A 26,149-nucleotide genomic window follows, 5' to 3' on the forward strand; every position below is an offset into this window, starting at 1 on the left:
AGTTATTTTAATCCAAACACTTTTTTAACTTATAGTGATGTGGAACCTAATAAGTTGTTTTAAAAAAGCTTAGCCAAACACCCCCTTAATATGGTATGGTAATGCTCTTGAAAATAGATGTCATTTAATATTCATTTCTCAAAGCGAACGCAAAATGGTTTTAACTCTAAAAAGATCAAATTATTCGCCGTCCGCCGCTTTGCGCGGGTAGACGGCTAGTATATATATATATATATATATATATATATATATATATATATATATATAAACTAATTATGATGATTTTTTCATTAAGTTAGATTCATCCTAGGTTATAACTTGTGGGAACCACACTTACAAATATAAACCAATATAGATAGTTAAAATTATAATAATTAATTAATTAATTTTAAAATTTTATTATTTTGCAGAGTTATGTGATTTTGATGTAACTCTCAAGATTGATTAAAATTATTTTAAACATTTTTTTAAGATACATATGATACTCTTTTTTAATAATATATCATTTTTTTAATTTGTATGTAAAAGTATTTTATTGTTCTTATTAGTTATCATTTATATTCAACGCATTGGTAGTGATTTAACTTTTTTATATTTTCATTTTCATAAACTGATGAATAAATTAAAATATAAAATATATAATTATTAATGTAAAGGGGAGCAAAATATAGACTCAAGCTACAACAAGGACAATATATAAACAACCATAATGATATAAAAAAAAATTCAAAACCAACATTGTTTTATACGCCTTACTAATTTTTGCTAGTTTGATTAGCTCTCCTTTCCACCCATTAAAAAATTGGCTCTCTTATATACCATAAATAACATGTTATTAAATAAATAGGTAAAATGAGTTGCATTAGATACAAACATAAAAAGCTTTAGAAGGCACTTCAACAATTAGCTCACTTATGCACCATATTCTTGTATAAACATGGGTTTAGCATAAGCTTCAGAACTCCACTATGCGCATCATTATAATCTATTAATATGCTTGCTATTAAAAAAAATGAAATCACAAGAGAAGTAAAGTCAAGTAGATACTTGCATGAGAACAAAAGAAGAAAAGAAAAATAGAATAATTGTGGAAAGGCTAACAAAATCTAAATCAAGTATAAGAAATAAATTAACTTGAAGTTACAAAAGAATTTATATAAACACCAGTAGAAATGATAATAAGAGCAAAATGAACAATGTGTAGAATAAACAACTTACCAAATTGCTTAACCTATTATCTTTGAGAACATTTATAGGCAATAAAAAAGATGTCCAGTTATTTATTTATTTATTTATTTGTTTGTTTTTTTTGCAATAAGTCTTGAATTTCATTACCATTTATTTAAAAGCTGGATAAACTCCTCAATAACAATTCTTTAATAAAAAAATCATAATAAAATGTTGTAATTTAAAGAAATAAAAGTAGGATGATATAGAATGCAAGTAAAAGAAAGTATGTTGCTAGTTCTTACAGTTAAACCAAATATTTATAATGAATCAAACATGCAGTTTGTTTAGTTAATAATCGTAATCCTCCATTGGAAAACCAGAAACTTAATTAAGTAGAATACTTACATACCCAACCATCTGCATTTAGCTCTTGTTTCATAAAAATTGGATCTGTTCTCGTTACAAGCTATAAGAACTCATCATAATTACGTCCAAACCTACAAAACACAGTACAACTTCATAATTTATATCACTTACCTTGGAATCCACATGAGCATATAATCATTCACTGATAGCAAGTTCCATCCGTTTTCTAAAATTGAAAAAACGACTTAGTTGTTCGTTTCCATTACAATAATGCTAGATATTTCATCTTTTACATCAAGAGAAGAGAAGATTAGCAGCTTTATAGAGACTATACTATAGCTTCTACAACCATACCTAAATATTATAAAGTGTAAACTAAACATATTTTAGCCAAAGTTTCATCAAAGGGTTTTAGATCTTCCAATATAATTACCATGATAAAACATATGCTACACCTTGTATTCATTTTCAATATAAAATATAAGAACCAATATTAATTTTATATGCTATAAAAGTTGTGTTTAACCACAAAAGCAAAAAAGCATTTGTAACTTCGAAACCAAATTATATAATAGAGTTATACACCTTTGGACTTTAACTTCACTTATAAGATGCATAGAGTATGCGATTGTCAACAAAGTTAAAGAAATTTTGACAAAACCATAAATAAAATCCATTGTTGAGTGAAACATAAAACTTTCAGGCACATACATTTAGAGACAACATTATTTGTACAAACATCCTGATTTTCTCTCCAATTACTCTTATAGATGATTAAATAACTAATAGGACTAGGATGCCAAAGGGCAGGGGAATGCGCAAAGAGAAGATTCGAATGCAAAGAAAATTCAGGGAAATGGATTTAGTTATCGATGGACGACTCTTAATCTTTGTTAACATGTTCATCGGTTAATATGCATCGTTTAATCATATTAGAACATCATATAAACTATAATATTAACATTCTTAGATAAAAAAAACTGTCGGGTGTTACCTTCCCGACTTTATTATCCTTGAATCATTGTTGAGGGAATCCCAAATCTTTCAAACTTTTAAGGTATTTCCAATACACATATCGAAAATAGTATCAAAATCTTGCATTTCGTTTGCTTCTTCCTCAAAAGTCGACCAAACATATCCGCATAGGACTCTAGGTTTTCGTTTGTAAGTTCCAAAGTTTCCAGATCCGATCTTCGTTCCTCCGTTTTCAAGTCAGACGTGTCACCTTAAACGATGAGAGCGAGCGCGAGAGAGATAAATCTGGAGAAAATTGTGTGGATTCAACAGATTTGTTTGGGGATAAATACGCTTTTTTTGTTATGTTTGAATTTATGGTAGACTAAGTTCATGGTTAATTTATAGGGATTGCTGAGTCAATTTCAAATTCAAAAAGCATGCAAAGAATTATATGGAGAAGAAAAGGTATAACAAGTCTAAATGAGCGACAAGTGGCAAACATTAAATATGGAGGTGTAATATAACGGCATGTGGACAAACAAAACTATTATTATATTAGTTAGAAAGTTAGAATACATTAGAGTAGAAGTAGATTTAATTACATTGACTGTCAAGATCTATTGTTTCGTCGTAAAAGCGTAAGTTTGCGTCATTAAATTCATCATGTTACGGATGTGTGCTAATGAAATAGTTCTGTTTGATTTCGTTGTTAATATTTATTCAAATTGAAATGCAAAATCTGGTGTACATCTACCATTTCTTTGAGTTGCAAATACATATATATGGTGTGGGCTTTTGTTGATTTATCATCGATGATCAGGATTTCACTTGCGTTATCGTTTTATTTGAAATGATGATTTCTCCGATTATTTTAAATGTTGAATCATCGATCAGTGAAAAAAGTGTTTGTCTCTGCAGGAGCTTTCAAAGATGTCGTTTATCTTGCAGTTTGCAGAGAACTTAATCCTGAGGTCGATGGAGGACCCAGTAGAAAGAGATCGCAAATTTAGAGATCATATGTATGGCCTAAAGGAAAGTTGTGATAAAACAAAAAAAATGTGGAGCTATCCAATTCGGCCTTATGGATTTTGGACATTTGATCGCCACAATGCTCAGATCTTCTGGGACGCTCAGATTAGCCATGTCCGAGGTCGTAGGGATCCCTATGATGACATCCTTCAAGACTACTTCAAATAGATTGTGAGTTCCTATTTACAAGTTTACTATTAGGGATTTGTTTATCTGCCTTCATATTACATTATCTAAACAATATAAGAACATAAAGGTTGTGTTAACGAGGGGTTGTTACTTAATCCTATTACTATCCCATCTTCTTTAGTGCAACAGATCATGCTTCTCAATGAATATCATTACATAGCGTTTTGCCTTTTTCAGGTTCTGAAAACTGTTTGTGATGAAAGATGAATATGAATCACTCTCGAAACTGATTCATTACTGCTCGTTTTCATTTTACACAGGAAACACGCTTAATGTGTATGATATGTTGCTGATCTTCACAAATAAAGTCCTTATGAGATCTTCATCATAGTGTTCAATAGAAGTTTGGATTTTCGAACGCATGTGATTCCTTTTTTCCTACCATGAGTATTACATTTTGTAATAAAATTGAAAGTGATAATTTTGACCACTCTCTTATTGATTTAGATATGTTTTAGCCTTGATGTTAACCATATTATATATATATATATATATATATATATATATATATATATATATATATATATATATATATATATATATATATATATACACACATACTACCCGTTTACCCACACCAAGCGAAGGGTATTAATCGTTTTTCTAGAAATTCGTTTGTAGAGGCGATTCGACAAATAGTTTTATTTCGTGGATACTTTCTTTTTTTCAATTAATTTTCTTTCAAAAGCTTAAGATCTTTCTTTCGAAACCATATTATTATGTTGTTTGAACGGTTCGATGAACACCCCTAGTTTTGCCCCTATTGTTAATTTTTTTATTAATTTCGTTTAAGGATAACATGCTCATATTTACAAATATAACATCTTAATAGATAGATTTATCAATCGAATGACCAACCATGCATAAAAGTAAAACCACAAGCACCATCCATTTCATGATATTTAAATTTTTTGTTGAAACCATTGGGACCATTTTTGATACTTACTCATGTATTAATTATTTGAAGTTATGAACACCTTAATTACATCATATTATAATATGATTCATCATACTTAAAAGGTTAAAATTACCTCGTAAGTTTGGCCGTTTGGGAGTCGATGATCAGCCTTTTAAAAATAACTAAGAGGGTGTTTGGGAAAACTTTTTAAATGACTTTTGTCTTTTAACTTTTCTAAAAAGATATAAAGATGTTTGGATGATGCAAAAGTTCTTTTCAAAATAACTTATTGTAAAGAAGAAAATGGTGAGTTTTCAAAACTCAAGAAAGTGTGACTTTTTGTAACTTTTGGACTTTTAAAGCTAAATCACACTCAAAAGTCAAAAAAACCACCCAAACACTTTTTAAAACCCACTTTTGGCTTTTGTTTCCTCAAAAGAACTTTTATAAAAAGAACTTTTACAAAAAGATGTTTTAGGCTTAAAAAGTTTTCCTAAACACCCCCTAAGATTTACCGAGTCATTTTTTAAGTCTTGTTGGAAAAAATTGTCATTTACAAATTAACCAAGTCTCCTCGGGATTGGTCTTAATAAAAAAGAGTCAATTTAATAACTTTGACAAAATTTAACTGCAACCATCTACAAACATCCATACATACAACTCACAGTGACACACCATTTCATATACACAGACTCACTTGCACACAACAGTCAAATACAGATTCAAACACACACACACAACTATATACACAGTCACATAAACATACACAATGATACACACATCCATACACAAATAATCTAGATTGGCGGACTATTTTGTGTCAGGTGGTTTATTTCAACGGATAGTATCTATCTAGGTGTATACCCGAGCAATACGGCAGACAGATAAGTAAAAATACTTCTAAATTACAATGTTTATTCTAAAAAATAGAATTAATCAAATTTTACAAAAACATGTTATTTATTTTGTCATATATCATTCTTATACCTTGTTTAAAAAAATGTTTCCAAAAATCAAAAGCTAAATAATTTTTTTTTTCAAATATTAGATGATCACTTTGTTTTTATACCTATATCATTTTTAAAAAAATTAATGTCAATATTTCTAATTACCATCAACCAATAACAATAAATACTAAGAACAAATAGTTTAAGCACGTAAAAGATACCAATGATTTTGAGTATTTTTTTGTTTGAAAAAGAAAATATGTTATTTATCCATTTGATAGTTTTTTTTGTTATTATTTTGATTTTAGATTATATATATATATATATATATATATATATATATATTTTTTACATTTTTAAATACTTTATCTTTTGATTATCAAGAAGATCAAGAAGAAGAAAAATTAAATTCAAGGGCTGCTAGCTATCAATGAGGAAAGAATACAAGTTGGATTTATTTAAGAAAACATAGAGCCATTTTTTTTAACTGAAAGAGAAAGTACATAGACACTACAGTTAATGTAAAATACATGTGAAAATAAAGAAACTGTAAATGACAGGGTGGGAACTAACAAATGGACTTTTTAACAGCTACCAAGGGACTAATTTAAAGTTAATCTTTCCTTTTGGAGTTTGAGTATTCACGGCTAGAAGCCAACTTGACTACTTGAGTCTAAATAACAATAGATTCATGGAGATCCATATTGAGATGTCCAAACAAGGGAAGCGATGTATATTGGTATTTTGGTCAAATAGGCCCTATATGCAGCAAAATATTGATGTTATAAGTGATACCACATCATCCATTGACAAGGGTATTTTGGTCCAATTTTCCATCAACTACAAGACTCAGATTCCAAACCTCAGATTGTTTCTACTTCCAATAAGCCAACTGTGTATTTTATAAACTTGGCTAAAGATGTTAAACATGCCAAAAGTATCTGAAATATTTATTGAAATGCTTACAAGTTATTAAAGGCATTTCCCTTTTCATACATAAAGGGTCTGTTGTAAAAAAATGCCCTTGTTTAGTAAAATGCATAAATGAACTTTGTTTAAAAAATTAACTGAAATGGTCTGTGTTTAAAAAAAGGAACTCGTATAATGGCTTGTTACATAAAATAATTAAGCTTTTGAAACCATCTCTAATTTGTGAATATTTTTCTAAGAAAAAAAGGAAACTACCACAAGAGACCTAACAAGTCATTTGTCTATAAAAATAATGAAAAAAACAAAACAACACTTTTGAATCTATCTTTAATAAAAAAAAACTTTCATGTAATAGAACTGAAATATACTCCATTAGTTACCAATAACACCAGCAGATGGATTTCGTTCATCGACACTTTTTCTTCCATGTTCTTCCATTTTTCACACCAAACTGCTCATCAAGAAAAAAAGAAGCTTTGTGGTGTTAGTATATAGAAGAACATGACAACAAAACTTAAAATGAAGAGGTTATCATAGCAATCTTCATCAGATATCATCAACAACATAGTGCCCATCCAGATTGAACATTATCCATACAATGTTTTTTTAACACAGCAACACACAGTGTTTGGTGCTGTGTGGTTGTGTGTGTGTTTTCGATAACCAATTGTAAGCAATCCATGTTCATGTCACTCCTCGTTCCTGAGCATGAACCTCCTACCTTCATACCGACGGATATTAAATTTTGGCCAATAAAATGCCCCATCAACCAAAAAAATATGCCATGAGTTCGTAGTCTAATAAAAAAAAATTCAACCATAAATCAACCACATACCCTTACTAATAACACCTTGATATTCTTCCTAAAGAATAATAGTTATTAAAGATATCAACAAAAAAGGCAACATATATTCGAGTTGAAGAACCCTATACCTGAAACTGTCGAGGAAGAAAAAATTCTGAAGAAACAAATCCCTTCTCAATCCTCTGTTAAAACTCAGACAAATAATGGAAAATTTTTGTCAATGAGAAGTATAAAAGGAAGAAAATCTATAAAACTAGACCTTTACAAACAAACTCATTGCCACCTTCTGGAAACAACTTTTTGGCCAATTAAACCTTTACTCAATCAAAAAATTACCTCAGCACTCACTAACTTTAGTTCTTGGAACATAATGAAAAGCTTCACAACTCCTGGTCTTACTATCAACACTTAATTAGGAAGTATCTGTTCAAAAAGGATCTGTCAACAATTCCTGATTTCCCACATTATCTAACAATAACAACACTCCATATGTTCTGTATATTTGAAAATCATTTTAAAACCTCCAAAAAATGAAAAAAAAAAAAAAACAAAAACAAAAGCGGAAGAGAAATATATATACAGAGTGAGAAGGGGGACCAGGAAAACCGAGTTAAGAGCTCTCCTCTGATAATCTTTTTGATTCACTAGACTTGCACAGTACAATGAAAACCAAGTTCAGAGAAAATCCGGGATTTATAACCAGAATGAGAAAGAGGAATACAATAATAACAAAGAAGTTCGGTGGTGGAGACGATGGTCGCTGATGAAGTGACGATGTCTAGGGTTTTCACAAAAGATGGTTTCTTTGTTTTTCACCTGCAAGTTTTTGTATCAAACATGACAATAATAAGGGAGATTGTTATTACATGGTTAATGATCATGAAAATGGAACCTGTAGGCGTTAGAGATACACATATTTTGATGTTCATGTGAACCAAGTACCGTTTAGGATTTCTATTAGAGAGAAAGAGGGGGACTGTTGTGATGGTGTAATTGTGAGCATAGACTTTTGTAGCAGTCACTGTCGAATGGTGTTTAAGTGATGGTGCAATTCTATTTACCTGTTATCAAGGAAGATTGCAAGCAATTCAAATGAGAAGGCCAGATGAAGAGAAACGGGTCTTGAAAATGTTTGGTAGCTGCTCCTTCGCTGGAGGTAGATTTCATTCATCTGCAACAAAAAACTCAAATTAATATTAATAAACATCAAAATTCAAAAACAATGAAATCGAGAAAAGTGGAAACGAGGGCGGGTTATATAAACGGGCGAAGAAGAGTAACAAACGTATCGGAAGAAAGGGAATCATAGTTAAAGAGGTTGTTAAATGGGATATGGAGCAAGGAATGGGTCAATGAATCCCACCTTCTTATCTTGACCTTTTCAAGTTGTTGACCAATATTCACATTTTCTTCATGCATGAAGTTGTTGTACAAGATGTTTTAAAGGTAGTACCTCTTAAAATTTAGCAAAACATGGTAAATGCTTATTAAGGTATATATATATATATATATATATATATATATATATATATATATATATATATATATATATATATATATATATATATAGGTTCCGTTAAGATTAGAAATAAAATAGAGATCTTGAGATTCAACTTTAGCCATGTATTTCACATCTGCCGCTCTAACGCTCCGGCGTACCGACACGGTAGGATTGGTATAATCATAAATGATTATATAGTGTTGCTCGTTCCTTTCTCCTCCGCCACCATCCCCACCAATATAACCACCACCTCTAACACCAGTCAACCCCTATGCTACCGCCACCTCTATCACCACCACCACCTTTGCTACCAACTGTCACAATTATTTATGATTACTTAATCTGTGTCAAACATATATGTATAATTATTTATGATTAGACATATAGGTATAAATATGTATAATCCTATATGATTATACCTCTTTTCGATATAATCATTTTTTATTAAGCATACGCTGTTGCTGCCGGTACGCCGAACCATTAGAGCGACAAATGAGAAATATGTGGTTGAGGCTGAATCTCATGATCGCTACTGTTTTTAATCTCAAGTGAACCCTCCCTATACATATATATATATATATATATATATATATATATATATATATGTGTGTGTGTGTGTGTGTACTAGGTTATAACACGTGGGATCCACAGTTACAAAATTAAACGAATTTTGATAGTTAAAAATCAAACTTATTAATCAATTATTTTCAAAAAAAAATTATTAACTAAGAGAGTTATGTGATTTTTATGTAACGAATGATTTAAATAAATATGTAAAATTATTTTTCTTAAGATACATGAAGCATTTTTTATGCTTGAATTATTAAAAAATTATGATATTATATAATGAGATAAATTGATTATAAAATAAGACAACCACAATCAAATAAATAAAAATTTGTATATGACAAATTAAAAAGTTAAGTTACATAAACATACATGAAAATATAACAAACTACTTCGAAAAATTAAGAATAAAATTTATTTAACTAATAATAATAAAAGAATCATAATATCTCTAAATATTATTAAAAGAGAACCTTTAATTCACCAATGAAGCAATTAGGACCCTTGATTGGATTTAAATCTTATGTTTTCCACCATTAGATTAGATTGCTGACATCATCTTTTTCAAATAAAACTCAAACACAATTACATTTAATTATAGAATCTTTAAATTCAATAATTACATTATCAATTACAGCATATCATTTTATTTATATACGAGATATTAGTTTCTCTAATTAATATTGTTCCTAATTTAACTTCCTTATTTATAGCTTGTGGCTTCAAAATTTAAACCCGTTTAGTTTTTATTTAATTCTATTTTTTAAAAACTCATTAAATATGCATCTCGATAATTTGGTCATTAACCTATAAAAACTAATATAATCCTATTAAATTAGCAAAATATTTAAGAGTAAAAAATAAAGTCAATATTATTTATAATTTATTTCCCGATAAATCACATATAAAATATATCAATTTGAGATAATGGTTTTGAATTTAAAACTCATTAATTAAGCAAAACAATTAATTTGAAATTTTGATTCAATATAAATGATATCATTTTTTTCCAGATGAATAACCGAAAATCTCCAAGATAATATTTTAGGATCCCATTTTTTTGGAAGATAATGATTTCCTTATTGAAAAACAACCTATATATATATATATATATATATATATATATATACATATATATATATATATATATATATATATATATATATATATATATATACGCTTACATTGAAGTTGTTATTCTTACGATTTTGGATTGAGTCGTATGATTTACAATGTTCTTCTTCAACGGTCTTATTCTATAATTCTTTTTTCTAGGTTCTTTCTTTACCCTGTTCTTCTTCTTCTTCTACAATTTCCTGTATTATTACTTTGTTCTTATTACTTGTTATTACTGTATTCCTGTTGAGAGATGATGAAAAAATTAATCAATCTACTTTAAGTATATTAGTTTCTTTCATTTAGTTATAGAAACAAAATTATATCATTTATATTAAATTTTTTAATATGCTGACCTATTTTTGTCAAGAGAAAGTCATAAAAGTCGTTTTAACGTATGATGACAAAACTCGTGGAATGGACCAAAAGCAAGATGAAGAAGTTTTTTATTGTTACACTTCAACTTGCATGAACAAATACATATATCTTGTTCTAAGCTTTTTCAAAAATTCTTTTATACATATTATTATACTCTTTAGTTAAATTTTCTAATTTTATATTACTGTATTTGTTTATATCAATGGCTTTAGTTTCAAAATCAACATTCAAGTACAAGACTTTACCGGTGTGGTGTCACTTACGTTATTTGATCGTGACACGAAGAAACTTTTGGAAAAAACCGCACAAGAGTTGTTTCAAAAGTTTAATGAGGTATTCGATATTAACTTCATTTATATAAAACTAATTTTTTACCTTTTTTCTATCTATTTTTATAACCAGTCTTTTTTTTTTTAATTTTTAGTAAGATAATATGAAGATTTATCCATCTACTTTCAATGTACTTTTCGATAAAAAATTTGTGTTCAAATTCAAATTTCACATTATAATTTGAAGAACAAAGTTGATGGTTATGCAATCTCAAACTTCACTGTTGATAATACAATCATTGTTGAATTGGAAAAAAAAAATTAATATCGAACAGAAAACATTCTTTTACGAAGAATACTACAAACATCTCTAAAAATTATTAAAAGAAAACCCTTAATTCACTAATGAAGCAATCAGAACCTTTGATTGCATTTCAATCCTATGTTTTCCACCATTAAATTAGATTGTTGGCATCATCTTTTTCAAATAAAATTCAAACACAATTACATTTAATTATAGAATCTCTAAATCCAATAATTACATTATCAATTACAGCATATCATTCTATTTATATACGAGATATTAGTTTCTCTAATTAATATTGTTTCTAATTTAACTCCCTTGTTTATAGCTTCTGGCTTCAAAATTCAAACCCATTTAGTTTTTATTTAATTCTTTTTTTTAAAACGCATTAAATAAGCATATCAACAATTTGATCATTAACCTATAAAATCTAATTTAATCCTATTAAATTAGTAAAATATTTAAGAGTTAAAAATAAAGTCAATATTATTTATAATTTATCTCCTGGTATATCCCACGTAAAATAAATCAATTTGAGATAATGGTTTTGAATTTAAAACTCATAAATTAAGCAAATCAATTAATTTGAAATTTTGATTCAATATAAATGATATCATTTTTTTCCAGATGAATAACCGAAAATCTCCAAGATAATATTTTAGGATCCCATTTTTTTGGAAGATAATGATTTCCTTATTGACAAACAACTTATATATACGATTACATTGAAGTTGTTCTTTTTACGATTTTGGATTGAGTCGTATGATTTACAGTGTTCTTCTTCAACGGTCTAATTCTATAATTCTTTTTTTAAGTTCTTTCTTTACCCTGTTCTCCTTCTTCTTCTACAATTTCTTGTATATTACCTTGTTCTTATTCTTGTTCTCCTTCTTCTTCAACCTATTAATGTAATATTTATTTAATTTATATTCCCCGCGTTTAACGCGGGTCATAAACTAGTTTAATTATAAAAATAGAAAAAATAGTAAAATTTAACTTTCTAATAATCCTTCCACCCGATTATCACTCCACCCACCTATCCATTGATTAAGCATACAAACCACTTTCTTGCCCTAACCCTATCGGTGCTCTAATTTTCCAGCACCATCGCCGACCTTATTCGTCTACATTTTTCACTACAACACACATATACGCCTCCATCGATCAAATATCAAAAGTAGAGATATGTACCGATTACATTTCAAATTCTTTCAATTAAACCCCTTTTGCAGACGATTGTCGTCGATTACACATCGGAAGGACTAACCTTTAAAATTTAATGTAATATTGGTTCACCGGTGTGATGAAATCAGTACGTGTTGAAAGAAGAAAATTCTTGAACCAACCGAAGTACGCCATATGACAAATGTAAGATTCAATCTGGAAGGGTTGTCAAACGGGTAAAATTTTTGGGTTTCGGGTAGAACGAGTAATTCCTTAAGAACATAATACCTGATACCCGACCTATATTCTAATTCGGGTTTGGGGTCGGGTCGGGTAATTATCGGGTATACCCAAAAATTTCTTAAATGACACTTATTGATAAATTTTTTTATTTTTACATGTTGGTTGGTTTAATAAAGAATCGGGTAGGAAAATACTTCATACAATTAACAAGTACATATATAATAACAATACAAATCATTATAATATGTTATGTACTTTTTTAATTCTATTCCGTGCGATAATGAGAAACTGAGAATTGTGATGATGGTTCAGGACTTCAGCTTCAGCATCGTATTCTCTTTGCAAGTTTGCGTCGACTGTCGAGCCGTCGTTCATAAGAAGGAAACGAAGAGTTTTGTTTTATTTGAAGTATGCGTACGTGACTGCATTGTATATTTGATATTATTTAAAAAACGAATTCGGGTATTCGAGTATACCTGAAAATAAATATTCATGCCTAAAACCCGACTTATATTATTATCGAGTTAACCTATTACCCAAATGTTCATACTAGTTACCCGTTCTACCCGACCGATACTACCCGAATTCGGAACGGGTCGGGTGGGTAGAACGGGTTTCGAGTTTTTTCGACAGGCCTAATCTGCAGCACTTGCTTTTGTTCCTCCTTCTTCAATATTTTAACAAAAGACAACTGTTTCGTAATAGAAACTTACCTATTTAATTTTTAGGAAATTTCAATTGAAAGATGATAGCATGAAAACGTCAAAAGCAAATGACTGCAAATCCTGAGACTGAAAGAAATAATCGGGTACTTGTCAAAATTATCAGTGACTAAAACTGAAATTTCGAAATTTGAAAATGCTAAATATTAGGCATTTTTTGTTCTAAATATTCATCGTATTAATATATAGGAAGATAAGAAATTGATTTTATCGATTTACCTTCCATATTAGGTGAATAATTGTTTGACAAAAAAAAGTAATATTAAATATTTTTGTAGATGTATATTCCGAATGATCAGTCTGTTAGTTCAAATAATTATCTCCAATATAATTGTACTTTTCTTATCAGGATCATTTTATACTAACGTTTACATATCAGGGACCAATCATGTGGTTTATAATTTTCTAATATAGATTGGTATTTAAGTAACTTCGAGAAATATAGCATCTTACTTTCACCTTCATTAGTGATATATTTGAATTTACTTAAGACAAAGATTACTTTTAGGATTATGGCTGTATAAATACCCTAATTGGATGGTATAAGCTTGAAGTTTTTTGTCTGGTTTATGGTATAAATCTCTCAAAAATACTTGGTGACAAATTGCTAATGCTGAAATAGTTCAAAAAATGGAGTCAATTGCTTTCATTTTTATGTCCTTAACAACGTTTTACTTTAAGTTATTTTTCAATTAGAGCATTCAACTTTGAAGTTAATGTTCATTTTATGTCAAGTATAGAGTTCTACTACATGACGGATCTGAGTTTACTTACAGTATGTACATGTTATGATATTAATACCGCTAACTTGTGTATGCTACTGGAAAAGCAATCCCTTTGGCTACTGGAATTGTGGGTCAGCAGCAACAAGAGAGGCGGGTGGCCTTGTAGCTGATATGATCCGACTAAAAAGGATAGTTGGAAGGGCCTTTATGTTTGTTGGGCCACATGGAACTGGTAAAATTAGCATTGCCCTTGTATTTCCCAAGAAATTGGCATTAAGGTGTGTCATTCACACATCTACACTATATATTGAAAATTATTCTTCATATACTGGAATATGCTCATCTTATTGAGAAAATCGTTATATTTTTTCATCATTGTAACATCCCAATGATGAAGCACTTCTAATTTGTACCCTATAATTGAATTATATTGCATTTTGGTCCTTAAGTAAAAGAAAGAGTGCAAAAGGGGCCTTAGTGGCACTTTGGTAAATTCGGACTTTAGGGAGTACGCTGAGCGTACATGTGTACGCTAAGCGTACTGGGGCGCGCCTTATTATGTTGGGCGTACACCTCGTATGCAGGGCGTACGTGAAGATCATGCAAACCCTAATTTTTTGGGTTTTGACTCTATATAAACGTCATTATAACCTCAGGTCCCTTTCCTTCTTTAGCCACCCTCTGTGAGAACGACCCACAAGCAACCCCTAAGTGAAAGAGTGCCTTTTTGCAGCCCAGTGGAGTGTTTAAAGGAGTTATTGAAGGTGAAGAGTGAAGTGTGAAGAGCTTGGAGTTGGGAAGCACCTTGGATCTATGATTTCTACCTTGATTGCAACCTCCAGGAGGTATAAAGCTTGCAACTTTATCACTCCGTCTTGTAGATCTAGATTTTTGTTCTTTTAAGACACTTTTTGGACCCAAAATGGTGATTCTTGAGCATGGCATGTTCTTGACCATTAAGTTGTTCTTTCAGACCTTAGGAAGGGTTTTGAGTCATAAAAATGGGGTCTTAATGGTTAGTTTTCCTCCATGTATTCTTTAGAAGGTCTTAATGTGTTAAAATGTCGAGTTAAGCACTTAATCAACATGTGAAGTCATAAAGCTGGAAACTTTATGACTCTTGAGAATGATTTGGCTTTGGATCTGAAAATTGGATGTAAGAGCTTAAGGCATTAAGCTCTTAATGAAGTTTAGAGAAGTCTATGTGTAAGCCCTGCGTAACCTGAGTACGCAGCGCGTACGTGGTTAGCTCTCTCGTCTGTGGTCAGGATTTAGGTACGCCCTACGTACTCATTTTGTGTCGGCTCGGCTGAGTTAACTCGGGTGGGTAGACTCGGCTAGGTTGACTCAGTTGACTTGTTTATTTTGACAAGTTTGACTTTGACTTTGACCAAGCTTGACTAAGGGGTATTTTGAGTATTTTTTATGGGGTTTGAGAATTAGTCATTTGGATGAATAGGTGACGGCTAGAGCTGAGATTCGGAGTCGGGACCTTATCAGCTATTATTCAGAGTGTGAGGTGAGTTTTCCTCACTGTACTTACCGGTCGAAGGCACCAAGGTCAGTATCCTACTATACATTGATATGTTGAGTATGGGATAGATCTGTATGATTATATGCTAGTTATTGATATGTATAGAAATGTAGATCTGTAGGACTACCTGTGATTCCTGACTGCATGATTATCTGTCTGTTGATTTTGTTTGTTATCTGTTATATGTCGATATATTGTGTTGGGTTGAGGTTTTATTGCTTTGTGATGTAACCAACAAATCTGGGAGCATTCCAAATATGAGCTGAGGGCCGATTGGCATGCCAGACTCATACTAAGGGCTTAGGAGCATTCCAGATACAAGCTAAGGGCCGCTTGGCATGCCAGACCCGTACTGAGGGCCTAAAGGTATTCCAGTCTAATGACTTAGTGTAACCATTGTATATTGGCATTCTAACCTAGGGTATTCCATCCCGAGGATGACTAGACCTAGAGGTTGATTGGGGCTAGCGTATTCCAACCCGATGGTTGATTAGAGATGACATATTGTTGTATATGTTATATGTTTGTGTGTTGGTACTTTAGGAGTACTTACTAAGCTTTGGATTACGATTTTTAGTTGTTGTTTCAGGTACTTCTGATGATAACGGGAAGGCGAAGGCGTGACAGTACACATCCTCTGTTTATGGCTTTATGATTTTGGATACTCTGATATGGATAAGCAATTTGGAAACGATGATTTTGTAAAAATTTTATGAGTATGGGTTGTTTTTAAAAGTTTTAATTTTTTATGATTTTATGGATGTTACAAGTTGGTATCAGAGCCTAGGTTTGAGTGAATTGGAGGAACAACATTGTGAATCCAGTCTCAAACTAAGGAAATGAAAAGGTTTTAAAAATGATTTTCAAAATTGTTTTCAAAATAATCAAGAGAGGATATGATGTGTACGATCAGCCGGAGCCAGTAAATAGACCCCAAATTACTACACTGCTATTTCATATTGTGATATGTTAGAACATCATGCTAGTGAGAGGGTAGGGATCTTCAGGAATCACATGATAGAAATGTCTGATTATATGATGAATGATAGCCTAGGGTTTTCCTTATATGAAAATGACATCATTACTGTAGTTGCTTAGTGTATGCATCAAAATTATATATAACTAAGACTTTATAGCTTGACAATGTTTGATTTAGCCTTCTTTTTTGTTCCTTGTTTGGTTGTGGGCTTAGGGTGGAATCAAGTATTCGACTGTCTATTGGATCCAGTGTTATGTATGATTAGCATACACAGGTGCTGCAGGGTTGGTGGAATTTTCATGGATGAGTTATGTGGGGTCAGCCAACCAGTTGAGGGATGTTTATCCTTTTTCTAGGAAGTGAGAATATGGTGTATGTGTATTCTAGTGAGTATTATTAGGTTTGTTATGATGTTCTTTTGAGACAAATACGGGTAGGTGGGGAAGGTAGTATGGGCCCGTACTACCGGAAACACAAGACCTGTACATGTAGCAAGGAAGTCACAAACCCTAGGCTGTTGTTAAGAATTAGTCCCTATGGTATTATGTGCATTTATCTGATATCTCCCTTGTTTATTTTTAGTATGGTGGTTACGAGGCGATTTAAGGCAGGATCTAGATCAGGATGAGGAGCAAGTGGCCAGGATAGGCCAGGATTGACTGAGGACCGGGTTGGGGAGATGTGTAAGAGGATATTCGTTGATTCTCTACTTTTGGGTTTGATCAGGAAGGCTCGGGCGGAGGGAGCTTGGAAGGAGAAGTGAAAAAGGAAAGGATCAGGGGCGAGATTGATAGGTTGTCACTGATAGTCGGGGTTGTTGACCCAATGCGGTTGGTTTTGGGTTCCAGTTTCTGGTAGGATCAAGCAAATAGTATTGGAGGAGACTCATAAGTCTCGTTTTTCTCTACACCTGGGAGCCACCAAGATGTATCGGGATCTAAGATTGAGTTACTGGTGGCCGTGTATGAAGAGGGAGATAACCAGGTACGTCGAGAGGTGCTTGACCTGTAGGATGGTCAAGGTCGAGCATTAGAGGTCGCATGGGAATCTGCAACCATTAGAGGTTCCCATGTAGAAGTGGGAGCAAATCACTATGAATTTTATCACTAAGTTGCCGAAGACGGTCAATGGTTTAGATGTTATATAGGTGATCGTGGATCGATTGACCAAGAGTGCCCACTTTTTGGCCATCCGGGAGACCTCTTCGGCCAAAAAGTTGGTCGATGTGTATGTTCGGGAGATTGTTGCTCGTCATGGGGTCTCGGTCTCCATTGTTTCAAACCGAGATGTTCGGTTCACTTCCGATTCTGGCAGAAGTTCCACAAGGAAATGGGCACGAGACTACATTTCAGCATGACTTATTACCTGCAGACCGACGGTCAGAGTGAGCAGACAATACAGACCCTTGAGGATATGTTGCAGGCCTAATTCATTGATTTATTACGAGTTGGGGTTCCTATCTACCTCTTTCGGAGTTATCCTACAACAATAGTTATCACTCCAACATTTGTGCCCCACCTTTTGAGGTCCTGTATGGTCAGAGATGTCATACCCATGTATGTTGGGGAGAGTTGGTCATAGGGTCATAGAAAGAGCCATGTTGATCGGCGCCAATCAGCGTTGGAGTTTCAGGTCAGGGATATGGTGCTCCTGAAGGTCTCTCCCAGGAAGGGTATGATACGCTTCAGGAAGAGGGGGAAACTGGTTACCCGGTATATTGGACATTTCCATGTGATCGCCAGGGTAGGCAGGGTGTCTTACCATTTGGATTTGTCGAGTGAGCTTAGTGAGATCTAGAACACTTTCCATGTCTCTTAGTTATGGATGTGTGTGTTGGACAGCGAGACAGTGGTTCCTTTGGATGATATTCAGATCGATGAGCTTCTAAATTATATCGAGAGACTGGTGGCTATTTTGAAAGAAAGATGAAGGTACTAAGTAACAAGGATATACCTTTGGTAAAGTTTCAGTGGCAATATCGTAGATGCTTCGAGTAGACCTAGGAGTCGGAGGCTGAGATGCAGGAGCATTATCCTGGGTTGTTCGCCGTAGCTAACTGCGAGGAAGAAGTCTAATTCAAGTGGGGGAGAATTGTAACATCCCAACGATGATGTACTACTAAGTTTGACCCTATAATTGAATTATATTGCATTTAGTCCCTAAGTAAAAGACAGAGTGCAAAAGGGGCCCATAGTGGCACTTTGGTAAATTCAGACTTTGGGGAGTATGTTGAGTGAACGTGTGTATGCTAAGCGTACTTGGGTGCGCCATAGTACGATGGGCGTACACCTCGTACGCAGGGTGTATGATCATGCAAACCCTAATTTTTAAGGTTTTGGCCCTATATAATGTCCCCTTCCTTATTCAGCCACCCTCTGTGAGAATGGCCCCCAAGTAAACCCTAAGTGAAAGAGTGCCTTTTTGGAGCCTATTGGAGTACTTAGAGGAGTTCTTGAAGGTGAAGAGTGATGTGTGAAGAGCTTGGATTTGGGAAGCACCTTGGATCTATGATTTCTACCTTGATTGCAACCTCCTTGTCACACCCCAAAACCGGAACGGCGGAAACGTTCTGGGGTGGATGACGTCATGTCAAGTATCACAACACATGCATTATAGTAATCAAAGTACAACAAAACATTGAATTAATAGTAATAGTTTTACATGGTTACATTACAAAACACCAAAGTAATACAAGTAATACAGAAAAATATATGTAAGTACAGCGAGGCACTAAGCCATCTTCATCAACTGCTCCGGGGATGTACCAGTCTAATGCTAACTTGAGAATACAAGTTATTTGAAAAGCGAGTATCAGCATTTTTACAATGCTGGTGAGTTCATAAGTATTTAGTGTCATTTTGTCAAATAACTTTCTGAAGTAGTAGTTAAGTGACTACTGTGTATTAGAGTTCTTTCCAGAAAATCCTATATTTTCTTTAAATAAAGCAACCTTCTACCAAGACTGATCAGTGTTATGTGGTAAAAAGTAGTTTTCCCTAAATTTCTATCATTATCAAAATATTGAATTTGATTATTAAAGAAAACAACGAAATCAGGGAATAACATACGCCTCAGCAGTGAGGACTGCTGACTAAGGCAAGGAATCATAGACTCCAAGAGGGTATCGAACGAACGACACGCCTGGTTCAGTCTAACAAAAGAAGACACAGACCGCAGACAGTATCAAATGAAAGATACATCTTGCAAGGTCAAAATAGAGAATACAGACCGCAGACAGTATCAAATGAAAGATACATCTTGTAAGGTCAAAACAAAGTATAAAGACCGTAGACAGTATCAAATGAAAGATACATCTTACAAGGTCAAAACAGAGAATACAGACAGCAGACAGTATCAAATGAAAGATACATCTTGCAAGGTCAAAACAGAGAATACAGACCGCAGACAGTATCAAATAAAAGATACATCTTGCAAGGTCAAAACAGAGAATACAGACCGCAGACAGTATCAAATGAAAGATACATCTTACAAGGTCAAAACAGTGTGACTCTGAAAATGAGTTACCAACATACAGTGTAAATTGCCGGTGAATATTGTTACCTTAAGGCCATGAATTATAAGGTAACCCGGGATACTCGTAACCATACTAACCGACACTAGAGTACCAGACGCCCTACAAGCGTCTATATAATGTGACATTTGTCACCCCTTGGCTTGGTGAGCCGTGGACTGTAGCTAGCAGTCAGGGTGCGGGGTGTCAATCCCGTATAGATCTATACACACAATGTCCGCTCTCCCTACAGGAGACTCTGGTTACCAACTAGACGACGGAGAAGGCCGTGTCCCAAAGATGCATCCCAAATAGTGGTTAATGACTTCCAAACAGTGAGTAGTGGGTTTCTAATGTAAGTGCTGACCTAGAGGTAGAGACTCTTAACTGAATTGACTGAAGAAAACCCGTATGTCTATGCTTGTGTACATAATATATAACTAATGAATCAAACGACCTTCGGATGGACATCCGATCACACCAGACCACATCTCAACGAAGAAAAGGAAATAGGGCGGACAAGCCTTCCTAAGTCCTTCAATCATTATTTATATGCATCTATACAAGCACAAACATACATCTAACTATGCTTGAGTGTGTATCAAGTGGAATCATATCGTGAAGTACAAGTGTACAGTGTGGTGTAACCGACTTGTGAAGTATAAGTGTACAGTGGAACATCCGAGTCGTGAAATATAAGCATACAGTGGAACATCCGAGTCGTGAAGTATAAGCGTACAGTGGAACATCCGAGTCGTGAAGTATAAGCGTACAGTGGAACATCCGAGTCGTGAAGAATAAGCGTACAGAGTGGGATAATCGAATCGTGAAGTATAAGCGTACTAAATGTAAGTGTATCACGAAGTGGAAACGATGATGATAAGTGAAGTAAGTAGGAGTATAAAATCAGTATAAGCGAAGCAGCAGTAACTAACAAGTACAAGTATACATCGTGAAAGGGAGACTTTGATGAAAAACCTTTATACTCGGAGAAAAACACAATTTGTATTCTTTTGTAAAATATGTTTGAAAACCTTTGAAAATCTTTCATAAACCAGTTTAGAATAAATTTAAGTAAAACAATATAAGTAAGAGTTTTAAAACAATTGAAAACCATTATAGTGTCCTAGTCGGTAAAACAGTGTACAATGGTAAAATCTTGTGCATGCGGGTTATCAATCACATGTGATTGATATGATAACTGGCATGTTTAACTTGTATTCCCCCCCTATAAAACATGTAAAAATATTTAAAAGGTTCATTCAGGGGTATGAACTCACCTGGTGTAAGTAGGTCCGACGAAGGTGCCGTTTGGGCGTTCGGTGCCACGCAAGGACTCGAACACACACACTGACCTATTTAACATATGATAACATATGTTCACATACAATTAGTATATTTAATACTAATTAAACAAATATACGTGCTCAAAGGAGCGGAAAAAACTTTGGATAAGTGTTTGGGTGTCCCGGGTAGCGTCTAAAGGTGTGTGTGGCTAAGGAATGGAGTTTACTCTCCAAGAGTAAACCCCTAACACCATATTTACAGCCCAGGGACTACTCACCATGAGTTTACGGCCGTAAAATCATGGTGATGGGTTCTAGGGTGTTTTAAGGCTTCTACTTGCTCATGGAATTATTCTAAGTCCAAAACCATAAGGTGTGAATGACCTTTGAGGAGTTTACGGCCATAAGCAAGGGAGCTTACGGCCGTAAGCTCCTATACCCTCTTTCTTTTGGTGTTTTAAGGGCTTAAGTGGTAGTGGGTAATTTCCTAAGCATTTTTCCAAGTCAAATGGAGAGTTTAGGGCACCAAATAACCCCTTTGTGGGAGTTTACGGCCCAGGCACCCTTCCATGAGGGTTTTACAGCCGTAAACTCCTTATGGAGTTGTTTTAATTGCATTTAAGGTCCCTAGCTTGTTATTGGTCGTTTCTAGAATTTAATCCAAGGCCATTGGTGTGTTTAAGGGCATTTTTAACACACAAAAATGAGTTTACTCCCCATGAAGAGGAGTTTACGGCCCAAGCATGTTCTTGGGCAGTAAACTCTTGTTTACTCTTCCAAATGCTAGTTCAAGGTGTTCTAAACCCGATTCCATAAGCCTACAAGTCATATCTAAGCCTTAGGGACAATTTGGAGGGGTTTTGGGGCTTAAAAACCCCATTAATTGGTGTTCACGGCCCAAGAGTGTTCTTGGGCTGTAAAATCATGGTTATGTCCATATCTTATGTTTTAAACTCGAATTTGTACGCTAGATAAGTTATACAACGAGTTAGGATAGTTTACCTACTCGTTTGGGGCTCGAAACGGACGATTTTTGGATCGAATTTAAGTTGTAGAGAGAGAGAGAGAGGGGAGAGTGTAAAAAGTCTCTAATGGACTCCACTCACCCTTATATAGGGGTTGGAGTTGGGGCTTAGTGGGATTCTACCCGATACTGTCGTTATACGGGGCTTTTGGTCGCACCCGATTTAGTGGTCGTAATAATAAGAACTAACTTTTTCTAAATTACTTTGGAAATGTAATTTAAGTGTTTTCATTTACCTTATTACGACTATAACGACATATAAAGATAAATAAATAAAACATTTATTTATTTAACGACCTCTTATTAACGGAACCTTTATACAGTGGAATATTCCGTTAACAGTAACGGGGTAATGTAACGGAATAAACTTTGGGTTATCACATCATCCCCCCGTTAGAGGGAATTTCATCCCGAAATTTAGGTCTAGGCAAGGAAGTAGGTATGAATGTCCAAGTAGAGGTAAGAGATTACTTCCTATACGGTTGTCCTCGCATTCCCAAGCGAACTCTAGTCTATGTTTGTCATTTCGACAAACCTTCACATACGGGATGCGGATTCCGTCTCGTGTAGCTAGTGGGTTCCAACTGGTGTATCTACAGGGTTAGAGTTCTCAATGGATTCTATCAATATGAGTGAGGCACGAAGAGTGTTGTCGGGAAATCACATATCAAGTCTAAGAAGTGGATCGACCGGGTGTGAATCTTGTGGTATATCCGAAGGTAGTAGCGGCCTGAATAGGGTTGGACGAAATCTCCATGAGAATTCTCATATGGTCCTAAGCTCTCGGAATGGTAGAGCTTTTCAGTACTCAGAACATAGTGTACTTCTATGGCAAGATCATCACTAGCGTGATCACCATTCCGAAGTTCCCAACGTTCTCACTCGTACTGTGCGTGTAGTCCTTCAGGTTGGTTCTTAGGAATCTCGAGTGGTCTTTGGTTTCGTGTTTTCTATCAACTGGCTGATAGAGACTTTCTAGATCGTCGAGTGGGTTGCGTGACTATGGTTACCGGTTTGTTGTAGAGTGTCTATCTCAAGCTTGTGCAAAATGGACCTGCACTAACGAAGCTTGAGATGCGGAAACCCTGGAGGTCGGGAATATAAGGTTTCACCAGACGAGTGTTGGACTATCTCGGGAGGTGGTTCTACTATCTCTGCGTGAGATAGTATTCGTGGAACACCTAATAGTCCAATTAATCTCTAAGATTGTGGTTTATTCTAGCGTGGAAAGTGTATGCTCCTGTATAACCCTTCGACTAACACCAGGACTGGTGTCAAGTCTATAACCTCTTCGGGATCAGGGTCATGAGGCTTAACGCAACTACTTTTGCTCTTTGATCAAGTATTCTTGGCCACGAAGGTTATCCTATGGTTCTCGGTATTCTAGTGTTTACTTCGGAAAGTGTGATTCTTCGTCTACCGGGCGATGACGATTTCCTCCTTGCGAGAGGGTTGAGGATGATAAGCACCACTTGTCTATAATTGGGTGGATGAGGTGTGTGAGTAGTGCGAACATCTACTGCAACTACTCTTCCGAAGGTTCTGAGTTTTCTCGGTCTAGGTCAAATCTAGTGGGTATAGGGTCTCATCACTCGGAACTTTACTAGCTCAACCCGCAGTGATTCTCTTGATTCCGGCTCCTATGTTATGGAATAGGGTGAAGGGATTTTCTAAAAGGTTCGTGGTAGAGCTCATGCTTATCCTAACTACAAATACCGGGTGTATGCAAGCAGTATATAATTGAGGTCGGCAGGATGTTCAGCTGTGCGACTCCACCCCAAACCCACAACCCAACGAGGAACAGGGAATAGGGAGGAAACACACACCTTAAATCTTTTTTATCTCAATTATATGCCACCTTTACGCATATACCTAGTTATAGTGGTCAGTCTCATGAGTTCTAATCTCTATGCTTACGAACCTGACGTGCGAGGTGCGAAGGGTCTTTTTGGGGAAACTATGAAGTACGCTTCGGATGGTTGTTGTCTTCTGGAGTATCTGCAATGTCGTTCACTTCGGTGTTCATCTGACTACAAGGGGTCGGTCGACGGCGCGTGGTACCCTCTCTTGGTTACTTCGGAAGGTTTGAGATAAGAGGGACGATTGACGGATCGCATTAGGTTAGATTATTTGTGTTAGGTTTTAGGTTCGGGAGAACCTGTATTTGCCGACATGGCTATGGAGAAAGTTCTTTTTTACACAACACTAAGGATGAACACATGGTTGCACGAAGTCAAACCATGATCAATAGAGTCGTCGAAGTTGGCACACTCCGACATGATATAAAGTGAAGATCGATAGAGTCATGTGCCGAACAGGCACACCAGTTCTAGGCGTCTTGGGTTTCGTCCTATGTATCACTACCGCGGATACTTGGACCGATAGAGTCGACGTGGAACTATAGAGAGTCCTAAGTGTTTCCGAATAGAGTACCTTTTCATGAGTGGATTCTCAGAAGGCATTTCTATAATCGCCTCACATATACTAGTCATGTATAGTTAAGGTGGGGAGGACTGTTGACTGAGCGACCCCACCCTAAATCCACAACCAAACGAGGAACATGAAATGAGGCGGCATTCGCTCACTCTAGGTCTGTCCATCTTAAATATACATGGCCATAACGTATATGTTTAGCCATTATCGTTTTACCTAATGAATTTTAAATTTTATAACAGTGCTGCGACTTTCGCCTTACTGGGAAGAATTTACATTTGAATTAGTCTTTTATTGTTCTTATTTTAGTTATCCGAGATCGAGAGACGTACCAAAATCTAACAAGTTCCTTGTCGCTTCTCCCTAAGCAGTAGTGTCAGGCTCCTTCTGTGTCTTTGTCTTTCCCTTCGGTTGGGCAGTCCTTCTTGAAGTGTCCCATTTCACCACATATGTGGCAAACTGTGCGGGTCGCCACATTGGTGGTTGATGTAATGAACTCAATCGGGGTTCTGCAGACGCGAGCGGTATGCCCCAGCATGTGGCACCTAGCACAATAGAGTTCCCAGCAGGCACCATGATGATGGTAGCTGCACTTGCTGCAGTGGGGAAGGTCTCCTAGGTACGGTCTTCTTGGAGTCGGGAGGGAAGGATTGACAGGGGTATAGACTGCCTCAGCTCGTTGCCCATCGGAAGGTCCTTGAGCCGAGGTACTTCCCTCCTCTATCTTGAGTTTTCTCTTTAGTGGGTTCAGTGGAGGTTCTTGGGTGGCTGAGTATGGAAGTGTTGGTTGCTGCTGTCCATTGCCAGGATTGGAAATCCCGATAGGGCCCTTGCTAACATTGGCGGTGTTAGCATTCAGGTGAGCCATGACAGTTGCTACGGCTGCTGAGACTGCAGCTTGGAATGTAGCTTCATCGAATAAAAGAGTAGGTTTCTTGCTTGTGGATTGGTTACGCTTCTTCGGTGGCATGGTTTTCCTACACGGAAAGGAATACAAGGTAATGAGAGACGATGGTTAACCCTGGACATTTTTGTCCTGAACGTATTAGGCATAAATTTTTCCCGTGCCTCGGGTACTGGTTGTCTGAGTGTTGACCTACCT

The 26,149-nt window shown here is 34.9% G+C and overlaps 1 long non-coding RNA gene across 2 annotated transcripts; it reads left to right on the plus strand.

Annotated features, from left to right (window-relative positions):
* Positions 1-2,998: 2,998 nt before the first annotated feature.
* LOC145063183 (uncharacterized) lies at positions 2,999-4,133 on the plus strand. Of its 2 annotated transcripts, none has more exons than XR_013687867.1 (3): positions 2,999-3,131; positions 3,412-3,693; positions 3,889-4,133. It is a non-coding gene; the product is annotated as an uncharacterized LOC145063183 (long non-coding RNA). The 2 variants fall into 2 exon arrangements; XR_013687868.1 differs by having other exon boundaries at positions 3,972-4,133.
* The last annotated feature ends 22,016 nt before the right edge of the window (positions 4,134-26,149 follow it).

The sequence above is a fragment of the Lactuca serriola genome, chromosome 7 (genome assembly GCF_051521515.1).
Source record: "Lactuca serriola cultivar US96UC23 chromosome 7, Lser_US96UC23_V15, whole genome shotgun sequence".
Classification (NCBI taxonomy): domain Eukaryota; kingdom Viridiplantae; phylum Streptophyta; class Magnoliopsida; order Asterales; family Asteraceae; genus Lactuca; species Lactuca serriola.